Source organism: Rousettus aegyptiacus, unplaced genomic scaffold (assembly GCF_014176215.1).
Source record: "Rousettus aegyptiacus isolate mRouAeg1 unplaced genomic scaffold, mRouAeg1.p scaffold_m13_p_8, whole genome shotgun sequence".
NCBI lineage: Eukaryota > Metazoa > Chordata > Mammalia > Chiroptera > Pteropodidae > Rousettus > Rousettus aegyptiacus.
This window is the reverse complement of record NW_023416311.1, coordinates 36,247,861-36,268,695: the sequence shown is the minus strand read 5'-3', so window position 1 is coordinate 36,268,695 and position 20,835 is coordinate 36,247,861. Positions and strand designations below refer to the sequence as shown.

General features: G+C 36.9%; 1 long non-coding RNA gene across 1 annotated transcript in view; it reads right to left on the bottom strand.

Moving 5' to 3' along the window:
* Positions 1-12,411: 12,411 nt before the first annotated feature.
* Positions 12,412-20,835, bottom strand: part of LOC107511151 — a 36,217-nt gene continuing 27,793 nt past the window's right edge. Inside the window, exons 3-4 of the long non-coding RNA XR_001597010.2 lie at positions 14,284-14,342; positions 12,412-12,615 (exon numbers count right to left, since the gene is read on the bottom strand). This is a non-coding gene — a long non-coding RNA (uncharacterized LOC107511151). The remainder of the gene's footprint in view (positions 12,616-14,283; positions 14,343-20,835) is intronic.

The following is a 20,835-nucleotide window of genomic DNA, read 5'->3' as shown; positions in this document are numbered from 1 at the left end:
GGTTCCTCCTGTTGTTAGGTTGCCTCAGGATGGTTGTGCTCTGCAAGGAAGCTTGCCTTGCTCACTCAACTCCCTCTCTATTCCAGTAACCATACAGATTCTCTTTCCCTTGCAATAGAGATAGGGAATATTGCTGCTGCTAGACCAGGGTTCTTGCAGCTTGCATTGAAATCTCCTACATACTATTCAGACGTTTACAATTAGTCTCTTCGTTAAAAAAAAAAAAAAAAATGTAGCCTTCGTTTCCTGTTGAGATTCAGACTGATCAAAACTAGACTTGCATTTTTTTATTGAAGACATGTTTTATAGCTATCCCAGAAAAAATAAAAATCATTCCCCACAACATGCTCTCTCCCTGCACTCAGCTGTATATCATGTAACTTACTTTACCTTCCCAATCTCAGCTGCAAATCTACCTGGTAGAACTCAGCTAACACAAGAATATAAACTGCAAGGAGTTTGGAAAATTTAGTTGAATCTTTTAAGCTCAGAAATTCAGAAAAGTATACCAAAAGAGGATAGTGCATGAGCCAGCATACTATTATCTACTATAAACACTAATATTTATAAATATTTATAAAAAATTGACCTGCTATGGAATAGCAATGTTTTCTATAATATTTATCATGTGTATACTTTGCCTGTGTTGTTTTATACAAATATTTAGAACAGTAATCAAAGAGAGCAACTCAATAGTAACCAAGGAGATATATATATAAGGCTTAAAGGATCAGGTGAATATACGCTTTATTTTGTATTTAGAATAAATGTATCAGATAAGTAAAATTGAAGTTTATTCTATCAAATACATGTTCCAAAATGTAGATATGTGACAAATCACATTTTCCTGTGAACTCCAGGTGCTAAAATTAGACTGTGGCTATTGGGCTGTGGTCAGAGAAAATATTTCCAGAATGCAGATTATTAAAACGACCACAATTCTTCCTTTCTTCAAAAGTTAGTGCCTATTTCCCCAACTCTTAAATGTGGATGAGCTTTATGAACTGCTTTGGCTAACAGAATATGAGCAAATTGTGGAACAAGCAAAGATTTGAAAGCATTTGCAAACTAGGACTTGCCTATTCGTCACCACCATGGTATGAATAAGCCTTGGCTATCATGCTGGATGACAAGAGACAAGACTCAGTTACCCTTTTTCATCAGGTATCAGCCAGCCAATCACTATACAAGTTTCTGAGGGCACCCTGATCAGCCAGCCCACAACCATACTGCCAATGAACAGAAGCAGCATGAGCCAGCCCAGCTGTGATGAGCCAAGGCCACCGCGGATCAAAAGAGCCGTCACTGAGGTCAGCCCAAATTGCAGACCCACAGAATTATATGCTTAGGAAAAAAAAAAAAAAAAGCAAGGGGGTTGGGAAGGTTTTTTTTCAAGCCACTAAATTTTGTGGCATTTTGTTTTTACACAAATAATGTAACTGATACATAAAATTGTACTTAGAAGGGGTGGACTGCTAACGAACCTAAATATGTGGCACTGGACATTGGCCTGGGCAGTAAAATACAGCTGGAAAAGCAGTGAAAAAACTTGCAAAGTCCGATCCATGTTACATAGTAAAACGAAATTGACAAAACTATTTCACCTGTAGTAACTGAAGACAGAAAATTATCTGATAAACTTGTGAGCATTGATAAGAGAGCTTGCAAACAAAATGTTTGGAGTCAGTTGGCTTCTTTTAGTTCCTCCGATAAGGTGCAGTAAGAGATAAGCTAAAAAGAAACTTACATTTTCAGGCAGATTTTAAAGGGAAAATAAAGGAATAGGGCTTGTTGGACTGCAAAACAAAACTTTCTCATTTTCAGTATCTCCAACCACCAAATTACTTTCAAAATAGAATGAGGCCTGAAGTGAGAACAAAGATCAAGTCAAGGATTTCGTCTGTAAAAACCCTTCCTTAAAATCTTGAAAGATTCAAAGACGTGCTTGCTGAATGGCCTCTCCAAGATACATAACATACAAAGTTTCTAAGAATAGTAAGGGTGTGGTCACACAAATGTTTTATCTCTACCCCGGCCCTCAAAAAAAAGGAATTTGAGTCGAGAAGCAGTCTCTAAAACAATTGAGATTTTGGCTTTTACCGAACAGAGCAGACTATAGACTCTGATATGCAGAAAGCCCACAAAGTTTTCATTGGAGTTTTAATATAAACTAGTGGCCCTTTTACTAATAAAAGAAATGGAGGTTGTTAAAATTTCAAGAAAGAAAAAAATCCTTTGTATCTCAACTTTCTAAGGGAGGAAGAAAGCCAAGAAAGCTATTCAGTTGCAAACACGGACAGTTTTTGTAGAGAAAAACAAAAACATTTCAAAGGCTAGAGCCAAAAGCCCAAAGAGGCGGAGTCAAGATCCATGGAGAACTGTGGACCAAATAACCACTCCCAAGGAAAAGAGGAATTTTGTGTTGGGAAGCCCCTTCTATGGAGCAGAACTGGGCCCTAATCAAGAAACATTCCCTAGCCCCAGGGTCAGAAGATCTGACCTCATCTGCCCTGTAAGATTTCAAAATCACATGGATTAATGCCAGCTTTCTGCTCCCTGTTTTTTCCCTTCTCTGAATGGAAAAGTCGATTATAATTATTCTGTTCCTGTCTCGCCATTGTATGTGGGAGACACATAGCTTGTGTTTTTAAGTTTATAGTTTTGTTTTTTTTAGTTCATAGGAGCAAGAGGAACACGGCCAAAGAGCCATATTCAGACTTTATTTAAATCATGAGATCCTAGACTTACAGCCTGATGCTGGATGGACTTAAATAAGACTTTTTGTGAGTCATGGGAGGAAATGTGGGTATTTTGAAAGTGAGAGGAAAGCGAATTGTGATGAATGGATAGACTAATAAATTATTAAAATACATAGAATTATCTCTTCTCTCATACAAAGAATCTATTTTCCTATCTCTTGAATTTAGGTTGGCCCTGTAATTTGCCATATAAATGAGACTTTAGCAAACATGACATGAGCACAAGGTAGAAAAGCTCTGGTGCATTACAGCTTACCTACTTGCTGTTCCTGGGACTTCTGCTGCTTCCACTACGTGCATGTGCTCAAGTTAGCATACCAGTTGATGAGAGACACGTAGCCTAGTCCCATTTATACCCTGGGAGTAAACAATCAAACATGTGAATTAAATCATACAGAATCAGCTGGGCCCCAAGCGGCCTGGCAAGTAACCGCTGAGGAATTAGTAAATTCAGCTGAGTTCAGCCAAGCCCAACCTTAAGGCCCAGTGCAAACTGACAAACTAAAGGTTGTTGTTTTAAACCACGGTATCTGTTATACTTGTTCGTTATGCAATATACGTGACTAATCTACTTCCATATAATCGTGAAAGATGTAATCTTGAAAGAACATAAAAATTTTCTGTATTTCTTTTTGAGAAAACTAGAAATTGGTTAAAGATTAGTGTGTTTGCTAAAAGACATTTCCTTGGAAAGAGTTAAAACTTATTTTACAATGTATGTCCACACTAGCCTATAAAGTGCTGTCTTAAATAACAAGGGGAATAAGTTTTATTGGGGAAAAAAGGCTTAGAGTTGAAAGACGCTGACGAGATCATACAGAGAACATGACCTCCGGTTGACCTACGAGCTGGACCCAGGCAAGCAAAGGCTCTTCACCACCACCTATGCTTGTCTCTCCCCGCAGTGGGAGCCATCTTCAAGGACTCAGCCTTGAGATAGTAATGTGTGGTTGAGACCATCTGGACGACATACCTGACTGAACCTAGTTAAGGCCTCTGTACAAATTTTTAAGATTCTGGCGGGTGGTGTAGCGACCTACTTATCCTATAGCTGCCAAGGCAAGCCTCATACATTAGTTCCCTTGCTTATTAAACCTGCCACCTATCTATCTGGAGTGGTCTGCCTCTTTCTTCTGTCTCTCCTTGCCCTTCCTCTACAGGGAACAATTTTCAAACCAACAAAAGATATAGATTTTTTTTCAGTGATCATCAACTATTTGGGTGACCTACAGTATGAAACTCAACAGTTCTATTCCTTTGCTGCTTAATAAATAAAATAAGGGTTAGGAGCTGGGTGAGATGATATCTGGATATCCATCTAGGTTAACATAATTTTTTCTTATTTCATTTCAAGTTTTGAGGCTAGTCTGACCATTAACAATAATGACTAATAACACTGTATTCCATAGCAATTAAATTCATATAACTATTTTCTTTGATCTAGGTATGAATGGAAGATTTATATTTCTATTTCAAGAAAGAAAATAGGCACTTTCCTACTCGTTTCATTAATCTGTTGAGAGAAACAGAGATTTGTATTTTCTATATTGTACAGTTGGCAGGTTCACAATCAGTCTATTGAAGGTATTTATTAAATACTTATTATATGTAAAGAACTGTGCTGGACACTTTATACAATACAAGAAGTGTTAGACCTAGAAATTGCTCTCAAAGACCCTACTATTCATTGAAAAAAAAAAGTTATTTATTATAAAGAAAACTGCAAGCTAAAGCATAACAATTCGTGGCCAGTGCCAGAGGTATCGCATAGGCAGCAGAGCTTAGTAGTGAAGAGAGTAGGTTCTGAGACAGATTGCTGACATCTCATCCTGGCTCCATCACTCCATCCTGCTGTGCAGCCTGGACAAGTTTTTTGACCTCTCTGGGCCTATTTTCTAACCTATAAGTAGGTATATCAACAGTACCTACCTCATAGATTATGGTAGAGAACTAAGGATACATAGTGCTTAGAAAAGTTTAAATGTTAACATATACAAAGTGCTAAGCAAAAAGGAAATATATAAGTGGTTTGTATTTAGATGTATACAGTAAGTGGCAAGGAATAATTAGCTACTCCACATAAACTGCTCTGAGAAGAAACAAAACCCAGCTACCTCTACAAAAAAAGTCAGCCAACTTTTTGCCTTTAATTTCATACCCTGTTAATCAGTTTTCAGACAAAATTTGTTACAATTTTTATTTCCCCAAATATTCAGTTGTGATAGTATTTTATATTATGGATGACCTCTAACGACAAGAAGTGTAAAGGACATCGTTTTAGTCATAACTCTCATGTTGAGCCTTCTCGGTTTTTTGATTGTATTAGAATCAATAGAGCCACAGCAGATGCCTGTTATAGAAATGTACATGTAAACTCCATACCAACACTGTGCATTCGTGTATTTCTCCCAGGAGATTGGCACACAGTAGACACCAGTGAATATTCTTAAATTAAATTAATGAATATGTTGGAAGTAATTTTAGCTGTTCCAGAATACAAAAGTCGGTATTAAAAATGCCAAACTAAGTAGGTACTATTGTTCAGATGAGAGTTTCTTTTCTTGACTAAATACACACAAAAAGAAGTCCTGCAGGTGAAAAAAATAATAATAATAACACATCTCAAAATAGTTTAAGAAATTACATTCATTTAATAATAGATTTAGGTTTCCAAAAATTTTCTTTTTGGAGTTATTTTGAGACTAGCAGTTTATAATGTCATAAAAGACACCTCAGAAGTGATTTTCAGTGAGCGCACACAGCAGTGGGCTTTAAAGTGTGGTCTCCAGCGTCACCTGGGTACTTGCAAATTCTTGGTCCCCATTCCTGACCTGCTGAATCAGAAACTCTGGAGGCGGGCCCAGTAATCTGTGTTTTAATAAACTTTGCAGGTGCTCCTGTTTCATGCTAAATTGGGAGAGCCCTGGCTTCTAGCAACTCTGTGTTCCTCAATGGCTTTTCTTACAGACTTCTAAAGGAATGATATTGTTCTGCTTTGAAAGAAATAGATAGTTCTAGGGTTATTTTAGGAACTGTTTCCAATATTACAAAAATAAAAATACAAAGAGGCAAGCTCACTCTTTTTTTCTAAAAACAGTAGAACAGAACTGTTTTACCGGGAAAATTTTTTCAAACACTTTAGCAGAATTTTTTTAAAAAATATCTTTTATCACATAACTTATACTAAGTGTATTTTCTTCTTTCTTTTAGGAACTGTTGATTCAGTGACGAGAACAAGAAATATCACATAGTACAAAGTGTAAAGTCACCAAATAAAACAGTCAAAAACTGAAGGTTGAAGAAAAAGTTAATATTGAATTTCAAAATACATAAAGATTTTAAATACATAAAGATTTAAAAAACCATGGGACTCAGCTAAAGAGGTGCTCGCAAAGATAAAAATAATTTACATGTGAAAAATGGAAGAACTTACTGTCCTAGCTTAACTTCCACTCGGGGACATACATAAATTAAAAGTAGAGATCAGGAAAAAAAAAAGGGGGGGAAGACAAAGGGAATTTAGAATCACAGTCTCAAAATGTTGCTAAGAAACTGACTATACTTTCATTTTTAATAGTAGTTGAGCATCTATATAGCCCTGTATTAACCACTTTGGGAATTAGAATTTAGTTGAATACACCTCCTGTTTCCCAGGAGGACACAGTCTAGTGGAGAAACTGTCTATTTTGCAATGAAAGTGCATGTTAAAAGCCCTAAGAATAAAACAGAAACTTCATTTTAATGTATAAAGTTATAACACTGCATTCTGAGAAACAATACTGTAGCCAGTTTTTTCAGATGGACCACAAAAAATAGAACTCAAATAAGATAGAATAATGTTGGTATAGGTCTTGTACAGCGCTTCAGACATAGCATGTACTCTAAGCTTTGTTTTTCAACTTTACAGTACATTCGATTATCTCAGAATGGAATAGTGTCTCCATAAATGTCTGTGTTAATATACCAATCAGAGGGAGTGGACAAAAAAAAAAAAAGAGAGAGAAAGAGAGAGAGAGAGAAGATACTATCATCAACTATACCAACAACCGTTTTAGAATTTATGTTATAAGAGGATTTATGTGGCACGGTGAGAAGCAATGAGAGACTATGAGGCATATAATAATAAATGTTAATATAAATCAATGTATCAGGAGAATCTATTGAACTCCTATAGTATGTAAGACACTCTAGATTCGAGAACATGTTATCCTGTACAGTAGGAGGAAACAAAAACTTACAAAGCTTAAGTTTCTTCTCTGATCAATGTGAACATAAAACATGTATAAGAAAACTCAATACAAGGTGAAAATGCCAGTTCTGTGATGCACAATATGGGGTACAGAGGTCAATATCAAACAAACAGATTTACATTGGCAGCTGGTGTTAGAGGTTTTTAAGTTGACGTAAGATTCCTTCTTCATCTTCTTTATCTTCTTCTGTGTTTTAAGATTCCTTCTTCATCTTCTTTATCTTCTTCTGTGTTTTAAAGATAAAATCACTACATCCCTTGCTTCTCTCCTTTTCCTTCTCCTCTTATAATCCCCAAACTACAAATACTAAAGAGCTTATAGTTAGATGATTAGAAAAATTACAAAGATAATAAATGAAAAGAGGAGAGGATAGCATCTGTAATTCGTTTCAAGAAACAACCAACCAAATAAAGTGAATGGATGTGGGGGAAGGCAGAAGGTAATTTTTCTACACAACACATCAATGATTCATCATAAAAATAAAACTCAAATTTACAGAACTAATTATAATTGCCACCAAGTTCGCTAAAGGAACTGCGATTTTTTACTAACTCACGTTCACACATCCCAAGCTGTTTACAGTGTGATTTTGCACACATTTTATTCTTAATTTCCACAGCAAACTCTGAGAGAAAACAGCTGTTTGAGAGCTTAAATGGCTTGAATAAAGGCTGACAGCTAAAAGGTGGATGGAGCAATGACTTGAAGTCAAATATTGAAAACAGCACTCTGAAAAACCAAAGGTGAAGGAAGATGTTCTTCGGCTTATATTTAATATTGGAAAAGGAGTTAATACAACTGGAGTAACTATCATTTGTTGAGCACCAACCGTATGATAAATAGACGGTGAATCCTAGGACTCATATATTATGATATGGGCCTCTGCTCATATAATCAATAGTTCCCACCTGTCACTACTTCTAACAAATGTGGAGGAAGTAATGCTGTGTGACTTCCAAAGCTGAGTCGACTCAGGAAAGACAATAGTGTTTCTTCCTGTCTCTCTTCCTCTCCCCCCTCTTTCTTCTCTCCCTCCTTTTCTCTTCTCTCTCTCCTCTCACTCTCGCTCTCGCTCTCTCCCTCCCTCCCTGTCTCTTTCTCTCCCCCTCCCCTCCCCCTCCCCCTCCCCCTCTCCCTCCCTGTCTCTTTCTCTCTCTCCCCCACCCCCCCGCCCTCCCTCCAGCATCCCAACCTCCATGCTCTGAGAAATTCAGGCCATATGCAGAAGCCATATATAACTGTTCTAGACAGCAGTCCCAGATGACATCCCAGCCAACATCTAGCCTCATCTCCAGACATGTGAGTGAGGAACCCGTGGCCAGGTACTGTTTGACTGCAGCATGAAAGACACTGGGTGAGAATGGTCTAGTTGAACTCAGTAAGCCCTCAGCGCCATAAGATAGAAAATAATTGTTGTTTTAAATCATTAAGCTTTAGCGTAATTTATTCTATATAAAAGAACAACCAGAACCTCATTTTTTACCTGAATTATTTCTTTAGAGAAGGTAATTAGTTCAATTTGTAGACTCTCTGTGAAGAACCAACCAGGTGATAAATATGTCCTACCTGATCAAGTCTGAAACCTTCTGGTACAGGGGCAGGATTGTAAGGTAATGGGAGGGATGGCTGAATAATTTGTGGAACCCAGTGCCAAATAAAAATGTGGGTTTCTTGTTAAAAAAGCAAGAAAAAAACTGCTATTATGTGTATATAAAAAGCATTTTCCTTTCTTTTGTAGTCTGTTTGCTTTTTATTTGCTATTTCATGCCATTTCCAGTAAAGAAAAATTAACATTTAAAATTACGACCGTGATTTCACTGTTCATATTTATATTATGCAATGCTAGTTTCAAATGCAAATATCAAAGTATTTAACTTATATGTGGAATTGCCAAAATTACACAATTCATATGATGTGGCTCCTTCCCAGAAGGTGGTACCACAAGTCAGGAGAGAGGAACATAAGTCAGACTCAGAAAATCTGGAAAGAAAGAGAGGAGCCCCACTCATCCTAGGGACAGAGCCAGCCTAGGGAGTGTTCTGGGGCACAAGGATTGTGGGGTGAATGTACACCTTCACAGGTGACACAGGTGTGGGGCTGTCCAGGGATGCAGAGGGAATGCATGTTCACAGGCCTGCAGTAGATCTGGAAGGTGTGCCTTAGAGGAGGCAGGGTCTGGAGAAATCAAGACCAGTGCCTCTCTGCTCCATGGGCCCCCATCACAATAAACAGGAAAACCACAAGGATCTTTAACCCTCTGTTCTGGGAGGCACTTGTAGCTAATTAGGGGTGGATAAAAGGCCAGTTTCCAGCAGACTGACTACAGGGCAGGTGCTGCTAGTCTGGGGTAGAGAGAGTTAATGTCATTCCGGGCTTTAAGATACTGCAAGGGTCTCACCCCTACCCCTGACCTTCTCTGTACTGACACCCAGGCCCCTATCGGAAAGGTTAGCAGAGGTCATGGGTGGGGGTAAAGAGAAGGAGGCCACTGGGGCCCAGGACTTCAGGGGGTCAGGGAGCAGGGATAACCATCCAGGAAGGCCGCAGGGAGGAGGGATGCTGTGAGCCAAGGCTCCAAGCCCCCATGCTTTCTCATTGTCCCATGAGACTTGACTTACAAAATGCAAATTTGAAGGTGCCATTTTTTAAAAAGAATTTTGATATATCTACCACAGAGCATTAAACTCCACTCACAGGGCATCTTCTTAACATGGGGCCATGACACGCTTGTCAGCAGGGTCACTACACAGAGAGAGTGTCTGTTAGGGAGACTGGGATGGAAAGGAAGAAGTACTGCATAGTACATATGCTAATATAGTCACCCAACTGGGAGTTACGGTTTTTGAATTCTAGTTACACTTTTCATCTTAATCATTTTATATCTGGGGCACTGATCTCCTCATCTAAAAAAAAAAAAAAATGAAGGTTTGTATTAAGCAATTCCTCAGGTCTAGTTATTTACTCTTCAATAAATATATGCTTAGTTATCTGTTAGAGGCTGGACAATGTGCTAATTCCTGAATTTACTGGGGTAAACAAAAGCAATATGCAGCTTATAATGCCATTAGAAACATTCCATAAACAATTATAGGGTACAGTGGGAGCCAGTTGGGTGGGGAGGAACCATTTCTTTGGAGTATGTAGAAAGATTTCCCTGTAGAAGGGATGTTTAAGATAAGACTGGAAAGATGAACAAGAGTTCATTAAGTAAACTGTGTTTTTTGGTTTGTGGGAGGGAGGGGAGCAAGGCTGAGTAGAGACATGGAGAATGGGCTGAAAAGGAGTAGGTATTCCCTTCAGAAAGGAGAGCATGGGCCACAAAACTGTCTTCTAAACAGATACTGACTATGTGAGTGACATGCATCCAATGCTAACAAACTTAGGGGAAAAGGATGTGGGTTCTGACTGACACATGGCAATGTGATGACTTAAAAATGCAAACCAGCAGTGCTTTCACAGAAGTTGGAAGGGGTACACAGCAGACAAAACAAGTGTTTTCCCCAATGAAGAGCCTTAGATAAAGGGTTCAGTGCAAGGAGTTTGTTCTGGAAGTTGCTGCAGGAAATGGGGGTATGACAGGGAAAGGAAGGTAGTTAAGAAATGTCATGTTGCTCTGTGGGTAACTGGAACTTATTTTTACTGGGGACAGTATAGAACTGTCTCTCAGAGTTGTCTCCTGCAGGGTAAGGCAGCCAGGCTAGTTTCACCAACCCCCGTCTTTCATCGGTTAGGGACTGCCTCAGGGGAGCTAACTCCCCAACACTGCTAATGTGGCCCATGTGTGGGTAGAGCACATTCCCAAGACCAGAGAATGCCTGCAGCAGAGGCACAGGGAGCCTCTGGCATTTTTCCTGCAGGTGAACTTCGGTATGGGCTGAGGGGATGTGGGTGGGGCACAGTGTCTGCTGAGGTGTCTGACTGAGTGGCCCACTGAGCTGAGGGAAGCAAATGGAGATGATGATAGAAGAAAATTCTGGAGAAGACTATTCAACAGAAGAGATATGGTCCTTTCTAGTTCCCAAACTACATTCATAGATTCACAAAGTTTTAGCATTCGGTATTTTGACTGCCACCTTCCATGAGAAAAACTGGAGCTGAGAGGAACTAAATCGCTTGTCCAAAGTTTCAGACACGACAGGTATGAGTCTCTTAACATTTGCTCTAGTCTTTGTTCTGTTATAATCTTCTTCACTACCTGGCTTTTACCGTGAAAAGAATGAAAAAAAAAAGAAAAAGAGAAGACAGAAAGAGAACAAATGGGAACTGGCATGATCACCTTCATCCAGACAGGACATAAGCAGACCCTGGAAAGTGAATTTACAGGTGACGCCAAAACAGCAGCCAGCACAACAAGACCTCCGCCTTCTTGACATTTTCCCCCAAGAACTCGACCTTCCTCTATCTTTGTACCTTCTACAAGTTTGGAGAATTAAAAGTAATAGAAAATTTTCCTCAAAATATCACTACTGTGCTCTTTATGTACATTCAAGTATAAAACATATAAGTGAGAAAACCTGAATTTCCTAGTTTATAATATTAAAGAGTGAGACCGAATAATCGAGTGCAATCATGTATCAGTAATCCTCCAAGTAATAAGTGAGCATATACCAGAGGCATTAAATTCTACAAAGCTCAGATACATCATGGGCTTCTAGGAAACAACTGAAAAATCAATATTAACAACACTTAATCATTTATAGGACAATGTTCTCGGAACTGTATTTTAATAGCATTCTAAAATTATATCCCCTAATATAAGATGATGGCTTTAGTCACTGGAGAGATTCTGCTGGCACAGAGTGATTTATTTATTCAGGGAGTATGGGAAGATTTGACATATTAAAATCCTAAATTTTAAAGATTATCTTCTCTGCCTGGATAATAATTACATATGAGGTTAAAAATATGACATGAAAAAATAAGAGGACATTTCCAAATTAAAGATACATTATAAGGTGAACGAAAGTTTTAAAAATAAGATGAACAATAGAATTTTTCTTTAAATATATCTAATATATTAAATATATACCTGGGAGCAAACACAAGAATAAGTCACTATAATCACTGTCATGGACAATTTTAAAAAGAAAAATGCTATAGAAGAATTATTTTGATAATGATTAAGTTTTCTAGAGACCCAGGTAAGTTTTTGTCATATGCCTCAACCTTTCCTAAAAATCTTCCCAAAATGATATACCTTGCCCAAATCTTTCTGTTTAAACAGCTTCAAAGGATCACAGTCAATCTCAAATGTCTTAGACATTTTATATTCAGCTTTTGTCATATTGATTTATGATTTCGAATTGGACTTCTGCCAATTTGATTTATGTTTCTGCTCTTGGCCAACGCTCTGTATACTTACCATAACTGAGTTTTCACAGAAGAATGAGGATCCACAGAGACAGAGATGATATACCTCCCGAATGATCATTAACGGGAAATAACAGGGCAAGATTCATCTTTTGCTGTTGGTGGCCATGAGTTCTAAGAAGCACATCTCTTGCAATACCAGGAACAGATTAGGGATGCGGACTCCACTGTTATAAGCAGACTGAAACCTCTTGTGTTTTCCAGGAAGGCAACATCTCCCACAAAGTTCCTTTGATCTTCCAAAGAATGACTGAGTTAGGAAACCACTTAAGACTCATCACCTATGACTATTCAGTAATATTATAGTTTCGTTCAACTTGTCTTGCTAGAAAGGAAAAGCCTTTGTGGTTGTCTTAATTTTTCCATTTTAATATAGACATTTTTTTCTTGTCCCAGGGAGAAACAATTATCAAAGTTTACTGGAAGAAAAAAAAAATGTGTGAAACAATACTGAGCCATCAATATTCACATAAAATAAAGTTCTTAGTCAACAAACTTGAAAACTTGACAGGCTATTGCCAAGAATATTCTTTTCATAGTCTGGCTTTTTAAGAGCAAGATTGAGCTTTTACTATTAACAACTGTTGGCCCAGGTACAAAGATTTATTTTCTCCCCTTGTGATCTACCATTATCACACATATTCTTCAAAATCCTATTGTCACTGCTAAGCATAATTTAACTTTTTTCTTTCTCTTTTTTTTTTATTGTTAGTTCATTACTATATACTATATTTGGCTCCTACAAGTCTAAAATAAAAAAGAAAAATATAGACTATAGGTAGGTGTCTATCAAGGATTATAGCCAAACAGTACACTGACAGGATTCCCCAAATCCTCTTCTACTCACCCTTGATTTACAAAATATCTACTGAAAACATTATCTCTTTAACAGTTACAGTGTAGTTGCTACAATTTGCCACCATTACTACCACCTATGAAAATACCAGAAATTAGCTTAAAATATATATATTTTGAATGTTTTTGAGAGGAAAATTGTTTCTATTGATTATCTGCAATAAACAATGAATGCACCATGACTTTCGAAGCCCTTGTCAGTGCCAGAAAATCTGCTTGTTTAAGTAGACCCTGATGTACAAAACAAGATCATAAAATTTTACGTTTTCTAGGAACTTACACCTGTGCCCATCGGACATACTCTGGCTGTTCTCTCCTCAGGATAGCAACACTCAAATAATAGGGTATCTAGAGGGTTATGAAAGTTTACTTTTTACAGATCCTCAATCAAGAAAACAGCCTTGTCTTTGGCCAGTTTATATGACACTCTCTAACTGGAAAGAATGTTCTAGCCAACCATAAAGGCCTAACTTCTCCCCAGAATTATATAAAAATTAGATGCCCAATCCTGGAAGATGGTTCTACTGATCTCAGAGGATCTCTGGCAGCCTGAACTCTACTTGCCGCTCGCTCCCTGATATTCTTATGGAATTAATCTGAAGAAACTTTGTGCTTTTTAAATTGTCAAATACTATAGCACTTTTAAGCAATACTGAATTCTAGTAAGGGCCAGTGAAACTTTTCTTGAACTTTCTAGTAAGGGCCAGTGAAACTTTTCTTGAAATTTCTTGATACTAAAACTAGGCAAGACTCCCACAAAAACCAGGTGACTCATTCTGCATATCTATACCCCATGCACACAATTCAAATTTGTGTCTTAGTAAAATAATAAATCATGACAGGTTTTAGGCAACGTATTGAAGCAGCAAGTGCCAAAGTTCTGCCGTACAACCTCTCCCGCATCCATGGCTTTAAGCACTTTGCTGTTCTCTGTCACATTGGTGAGTTAGAGAAGAAGGCGGCTAAAAGCTCTAAAAAGAAGCAATGATTAAATATAGACTATTATGACAATCACATTTATTTCATGTTATATCAAGAAATTTAATTACTAATTTAGCTGTTTCTTTGAGACAGCGTCTGCTGGCCTTTCCACAGCTCATTCAGTGCCCTGGAAGAGAAGAAAAGAATTTGTTTCAGACTCAGATTAGCCTGGTTAGGAAGATGCTTTTCCAAAGACATGCAAGCGCTCACACTCTGCATGATGTTTCCTTTGTCATCAAGCCCGACATTTCAGTGCCTCATTGTGAATAAAAGCCCATGATTACACTGCACTGTGGGATGAAATTTTGCTCAATACACAGGACATTAAAAAAAAAAAAAAAAAAAAAAAAGAAAGCAAAGCAAGTGACAAAGTTCTCAATGTATACTTTGTAGCTAATGTCATTTTATGACAGTTACCAAGCAGCAGCAACATTTGAGCCAGTTTTCAGACAGTCTTAGGCAACCCCTATAATACTGGCTATCAGACCAGCCTAAGCAATTGATAATTCAGGGAGGAATTCAACCAGAAAGCCAAACACATTGGCTTTGTCTATTCTTTATTCTAAAGTGGTCTACATTCTCCATAGCCATAGGTTTTGTCTAAAATCCTTGATTTATATTTTGACTCTCATTTTAAGGAAATTCGGCATCTGTTCTTTTAAAAGTAGAGATCTAACCAGAGAATACTGGCAGCTACTGGAAAAACAGCAATGGTCTTTTCATGATGTGTTGGATCCAATTAAACTATTGTTATGATCTAAGGCTTAGGATTTTCTCTGTCAGCTCAGAGGAGATAATCACATGCACATGTCACTGTATCCTCGCAGTATATTACATCTCTTTGTTTTATTAACAGAGGTTTAAAATTCATGGTCAGTTTTTATAAAGATAACAGTTGTCACCCTATTTAGAAACTGCATCAGAAATAGGAATTTTACTCTGAAAAAGTACTTTGAGATAATTTGTGGAGACCGTAATAATCAATTTGTTGCCATTTGGTATCCTGACATAGAATCAGAAATATTATGAATGTTTGATTTCCTTTAGTTTGTTAAAAGAAAACATGTTGCCATGTAGAATACCCATTTATTTTTAACCCAAGCTCTTAGTAGAACATACTTGGAAACATATTTTTCATTTATTTATTTATTTTTGGAAATAATAGACATAGAGCCACTAAAGCAAGTTGTGAGGGCTGGCCAGAAAAAAATCTGACCTGGATATAGACAACATATCCAACTACATGTCATAAATAGCTACACAAAATTAATTTTACCCATAGCTATCCAAAGATGATCTGACAAATCAAGAGAGAATATTCTTTTTACATATTGAATTTAATATCATCATTTTATATTTCAATTTGTAAATTTTTCACTATGCCTAAAGTTTAGGAATCAAATATACTCTGACAACTATAAGAATTTCCTATTCGTGTTTAAACATAATTTCTCCCTAAAAATACCAATAACATAATGTAAAAGCATTCAAATGCTGTGTAGAATATCTGCATTATCCAATTGATGTTGTCTTTAGTAAGAAAGCATTTGAAAATTACATCCTTAAAATGTGGAAGGGACAGATGGTTAAATAAGCTATTATTAGTTAATGAGTTAATAAACATGGCATTTTGGTTATCTATTGCTACACAATAATAGTGGCTAAAGACAATAAACATTTATTATCTTCCAGTTTCTGTAGATTGGGACTCCACGTATAGTTTATCTTGGTGCTTCTGGCTCAGGGTCTTTTATGAAATTACAGTCAAGCTGTTGCCTGGGGCATGTTCCCATCACAAGACAGGGTTTGGGAAGGAGTCTCCTCCAATGTGCACTGAGTGGCTGTTGGCAGGCCTCAAAACACCTGCAAACAAGCTCACTCATTTGTTCCTCCATGTTGGTCTGCCTCACGACATAGTAACTTGTTTCTCCCTAGAGTAAATGACCCAAGAAAGAGCAAGAGAGACCATCCAAGGGAGAAGCCGTAGTTGTTTTTCACCTAATCTTGAAAGTGACATTCCACATTGTTTACCATATTCTATAGCAAATCAGTAGCCAGTCAGTAAGTACAGCTCAGATTCAAGGGAAGGGAATATCTTGAGTGTGAACTGCACTTACTGAAGGTGAAGTTAGAGGCCACCTTTCACATATTGTTGACACGCTCTAGAAATATATCCTTTAGGTGGCAGTTCTATTTAATCAGCAGGCAGATTTCTCTTGTGATGATTGATTTAAATATTCTAATAAATATGATATCTGGCTAATTCAGTTATTTGTATCTATTGGACTAAAGGCTCTAATAAGCTTATTCTAATATAATTTGTTATCCCATATGAAGTAAGTTATATCTTCCCAGGTGGGTCATTTTGACATTGCAAGAAATCAATGTGAATTTTTACAGTATTATCACCTTCAAATGTAATTTCTAATTACTAAATAATTGTTAAATGTGATTATATTGTGTGGAAATGAGATTATGAAAATTTCTGTTGAAGTGTTAGTAAACTCGTTTGAAATATAAATCAAATCTGATAATGATTTCTGCTTCAGTTTGGCAAAAATATTTTTCAGCAGAATGGGGTTATATGTAAAAGACTTGAAGAACTTGATTTATTCCAGCTCTGTCATTGCCTCGGTTTTCTAAAAATAAAAAAGGGAAAAACAGAGTATCTATCAAAAAGTGGTATAATACCCATAACTGCCATTCATATTGCTGTCCTTCAATCAATTATTTCTCAAAGCAAAAAAAAATTTTATTTGTCTTGCTCCAAATCTCTTACATTATTCTTTACATAAGCATCATCAGGGATTAAATTTAAATTTCAATAATGAGTCACCACTTCTGGCCCTTCACAGTCTCCTAACGGATCTTTTTTTATACATTCTGTATCAGGCTGTTACATTTTTGGTTCTCTTTCTTGAGACAGATTTAATGGTATCAGGCCATCAGAATCACATTGGATCCCTACTTCTTCTTCTTCTTTTTTTTTAAATAAGAAGGGGTCATGTAAATCTTGTGACCCACTTCTATTTCAAAGGATATCTTGGTTGCAGGACTAAATCTATTTAGAGTATCTGTCACCCTGTCCTGACCTATGGCTGGTTGTAAATTAAAACTTTTGGATGTGACAAAAGACAGATACTAATGATCATGCATATCTGCAAAAATCACACTTCATAACACAGTAGTCCTCTCAAGGCTTTCAGAATACCCTCTGTAGAAATGGTTCATCACCTTCCAGAATGCCATTTAAAAATATTACTAGCAATCACATAAGGCACATAATGAGAATGCTATGAATTAGATCATTTTAAATACGCAGAGGTAACTTTATATTCCTGCTTTCATAATCTAAGTATAAGATATTCCCAATTTAGAGGTTATCCATAAGTGATAATGTAAGTTCACATAAGAATTGTTCACAGAAATGTGTGTGTGTACAGTATATTCAGGCTCACACATACTACAAAGAATAATGAAACAGCTTGTCATCTAAAGTAATGCTGAAATATAATTTTACCAAAGCATAAAAAGCACTTGTATTAATGTATATGCATTAAACTAACTTACAAGTTAAACAATTCTAAAAGGAAATAAGTGCTAAAAAGTTTCACTTAAAAATTCCAGCTCATTCCATAGCCCCCTACAAAAGAATCTGATCCCCAGAGTAACATAAATCTCTATTTTAATACCTACTAGAAAATAGCTCTTTTAACCATTTGAATTAATCAACTCTAAATTTGAAACAGTGTCATTGTCCATTTCTTTGAGTATGCTTCCTTAATGCGAAAACGAAGTCTTATTCAAGACCTTTAACAAACACAGAAGATAGTTTGCCCTGGCAACAGGAAGGTCTGTGGTTTGAGAAAGACTGTCATAGGTATGTGATTTAACAGTTATCAGCTCCCCTCAAAATAACAATGTGGATATATGGAAACATTTCACCCAAAGGTAAGAATAACACAGTGGACTTTTGGTTAGACTACGCACCCTCTATGTTGTCTTCAACTTGCCCTTTGGTGTGTCTTGCCCTAACAGTACAATTCAGCCATATTCCTTCTTGATATACCATGTAGTGATTTGATCTGGAAAAACTGATATTTTCAGCAGTGTTCCTCCTCCTTTACTAATTTTCATCTGTTTCTTGCCATAATTGAATTCTGAAAAAACACATGCATCAAAAAGATTTCAATAAATTCTGTTGGCATATTTCTGTTATGGTCCTTACAGTCTTAATGTGTCCATGTTTCTATCATTATTATCTGTACCTAAGCGGCCTCCACAGAATTCTTGTGACATAAATTAGAGCTTAATGCTAATGAAAGATTACTAGCTGTATTGGTTTGCTAGGGCTGCCAGAACAAAATGCCACAAACTAAATAGCTTAGACAGCAGAAATTTATTTTCTTTTAGTTCTGGAGGCTAGAAGTCTAAGATTAAGGTGCCAATGAGGGTGATTTTGCTAAGAACTCTGTCCTGAGCTTACAGAGAACCATCTTCTCTCTGTGTTCTGAACTTGGCCTTCCCTCTGCATAGTATACTCTTGGTGTCACTTTCCCTTCTTATAAGGACATCAACCCCATCAGATTACAGTCCTATCCCAATGACCTCATTTAACTTAGTTATCTCCTGAAAGACCCTATCTCCAAATCCTGTCACATTGAGTGTTAGGATTTCAACATATGTATTTTGGGCGGGGGTGGGGGGAGCTGGGGGGCTGGGGAGGAGGGTAGACATGATTCAGTCCATAACACAAGCTGACATGCTGGGATCTTAAAGGCCTGGCTCTTAGTGATGTCAAATCTTTAAGCGTCCTACAGGAAGCACTTCATCCCAAATTAATTCTATTCAGGAAGGCCTATGCATTCCATTTGCTAGCCTCATCACGGATTTCCAGCTACCTCCCTCTGCATGTGTACCTTGATATACAAACCAGATGTATATTGACTTGTGCCTTCGCATTATTGGGCAACCAATGAAACTTCTAGAGGAAACTCTTCTAACCTTTTCTTTACACAACAGGAAATAAAGCAAAACATATACCAATCATTTGCAGCAATCTGGGCCACTGTCCTACAGAAGTGTCATGCCCCATCACCTGAATTTCCATCCATGCATGTAATATTTGGAGCCATCTAAATGAATCAATCAATTATTCATTCACTGATTATTTGTCAACTATTTATCGTTGAATGGGGATTCAAAAATGAGGAAGACAAGGTTCCTGTCCTTGAACGGCTCATAGTCGAGAACTGGATCTGAATTTTTTAAATTTGGCCCTTCAAACATAATCACTATCCCAGTTTCCAAATCATAAAAAGGTAGATCAAAATTAAAATCCTGCCAGGTCAGGACTGCTACCAAGCCACACAGTGCCTTTGTGCAAATTAAAAATGGCAACCCCTCTGAGCCCAGATTGGCACATGAACAGTGCTGTTATACAGTTAGCATCCCCTTTTCAGTGGACAGAGGCTAAGCAGGAAGCACAGGCAGGATTTGTTTTCTATAGACCTCTCAATTGTACTGGCTTGTCCGAAGAACACAAACCACACAATCATAAATGGCGGTCCTCTTCCATACAGTGGGACTCAGAATGTATTGGGAGTATCATGGGCCACCAGCAAATATTCCAACTTAATGCCACACCTATAATCCAAATAGTTAACTTGAGAATATTAAAGTGTAGGAGATTTTAAGGCCAATCCAGAGATCAAAGAGAATAGTCAGAAGAACTCCAAAGCCAAAAAATGTTAATAACTATGAATTTCACAACAATGAAATGTCAGCAATCATTGTGACCGACTTTGTTTCAGAAAACCCTTTTATCTGCTAGAAAAAGCAAGAAAGGTATAGAGGCTTTATAACATGCTTATTCCAGCCATATATTTTCTAGATTGAATTACAAATGAGCTAAGAATAGGGACCTAAGCTATGAATGCCATGAATACTTACTAATGCAAAATAATAAAATTCTACTTGATGCAGAAGGGAAAAAAGGAGAAAATGGGATTTTAAAAAATCAGATGGCTAAAAAGGACTAATTTCTACAGTTACAGAAATAATTATTGGGTAAAGAAAGGAAGTCTCAAAAGTGTCCTGCATATACTATCCTAAAATATTTCTGCATTTTATTTATTTTAGTTAATGTTTTTTCAGGAGGCATGCATGAGTGCATGTTATCAATTCAGTGAGTGAGAAGCTTGAAAACACCATTTTTCTATATCACAAAGATAAATACACAACTTAGCTTTGGGCTTATAATTAAATGAACCACAAAATTCTGATTTATTAAAATTCATTGCAGATTTTTAGATAGAAATATATTCATGCTCAAAGGCAACAAGGAATTATTGTAAAGGTTATTGAACTAAAATTCGTATTATTTTTACCCTAGAAAAAAAATAAGTATAACCTGTATTCTCTTAAGTATATTATGTCATATTTATGTGGACCAAATTAATAATGAGAATGATAAAAAAAAATTGCTATTAGTATATGCTGATAAAATGTGAATAATATTTTTAAATGTGATTAGTAGCAAAACCACTGCAATGCCTGTGACCATATGGCAACTATAGATTCTAGGGCTGTTATTTAGAATCCACTTTCTAGATTTCACA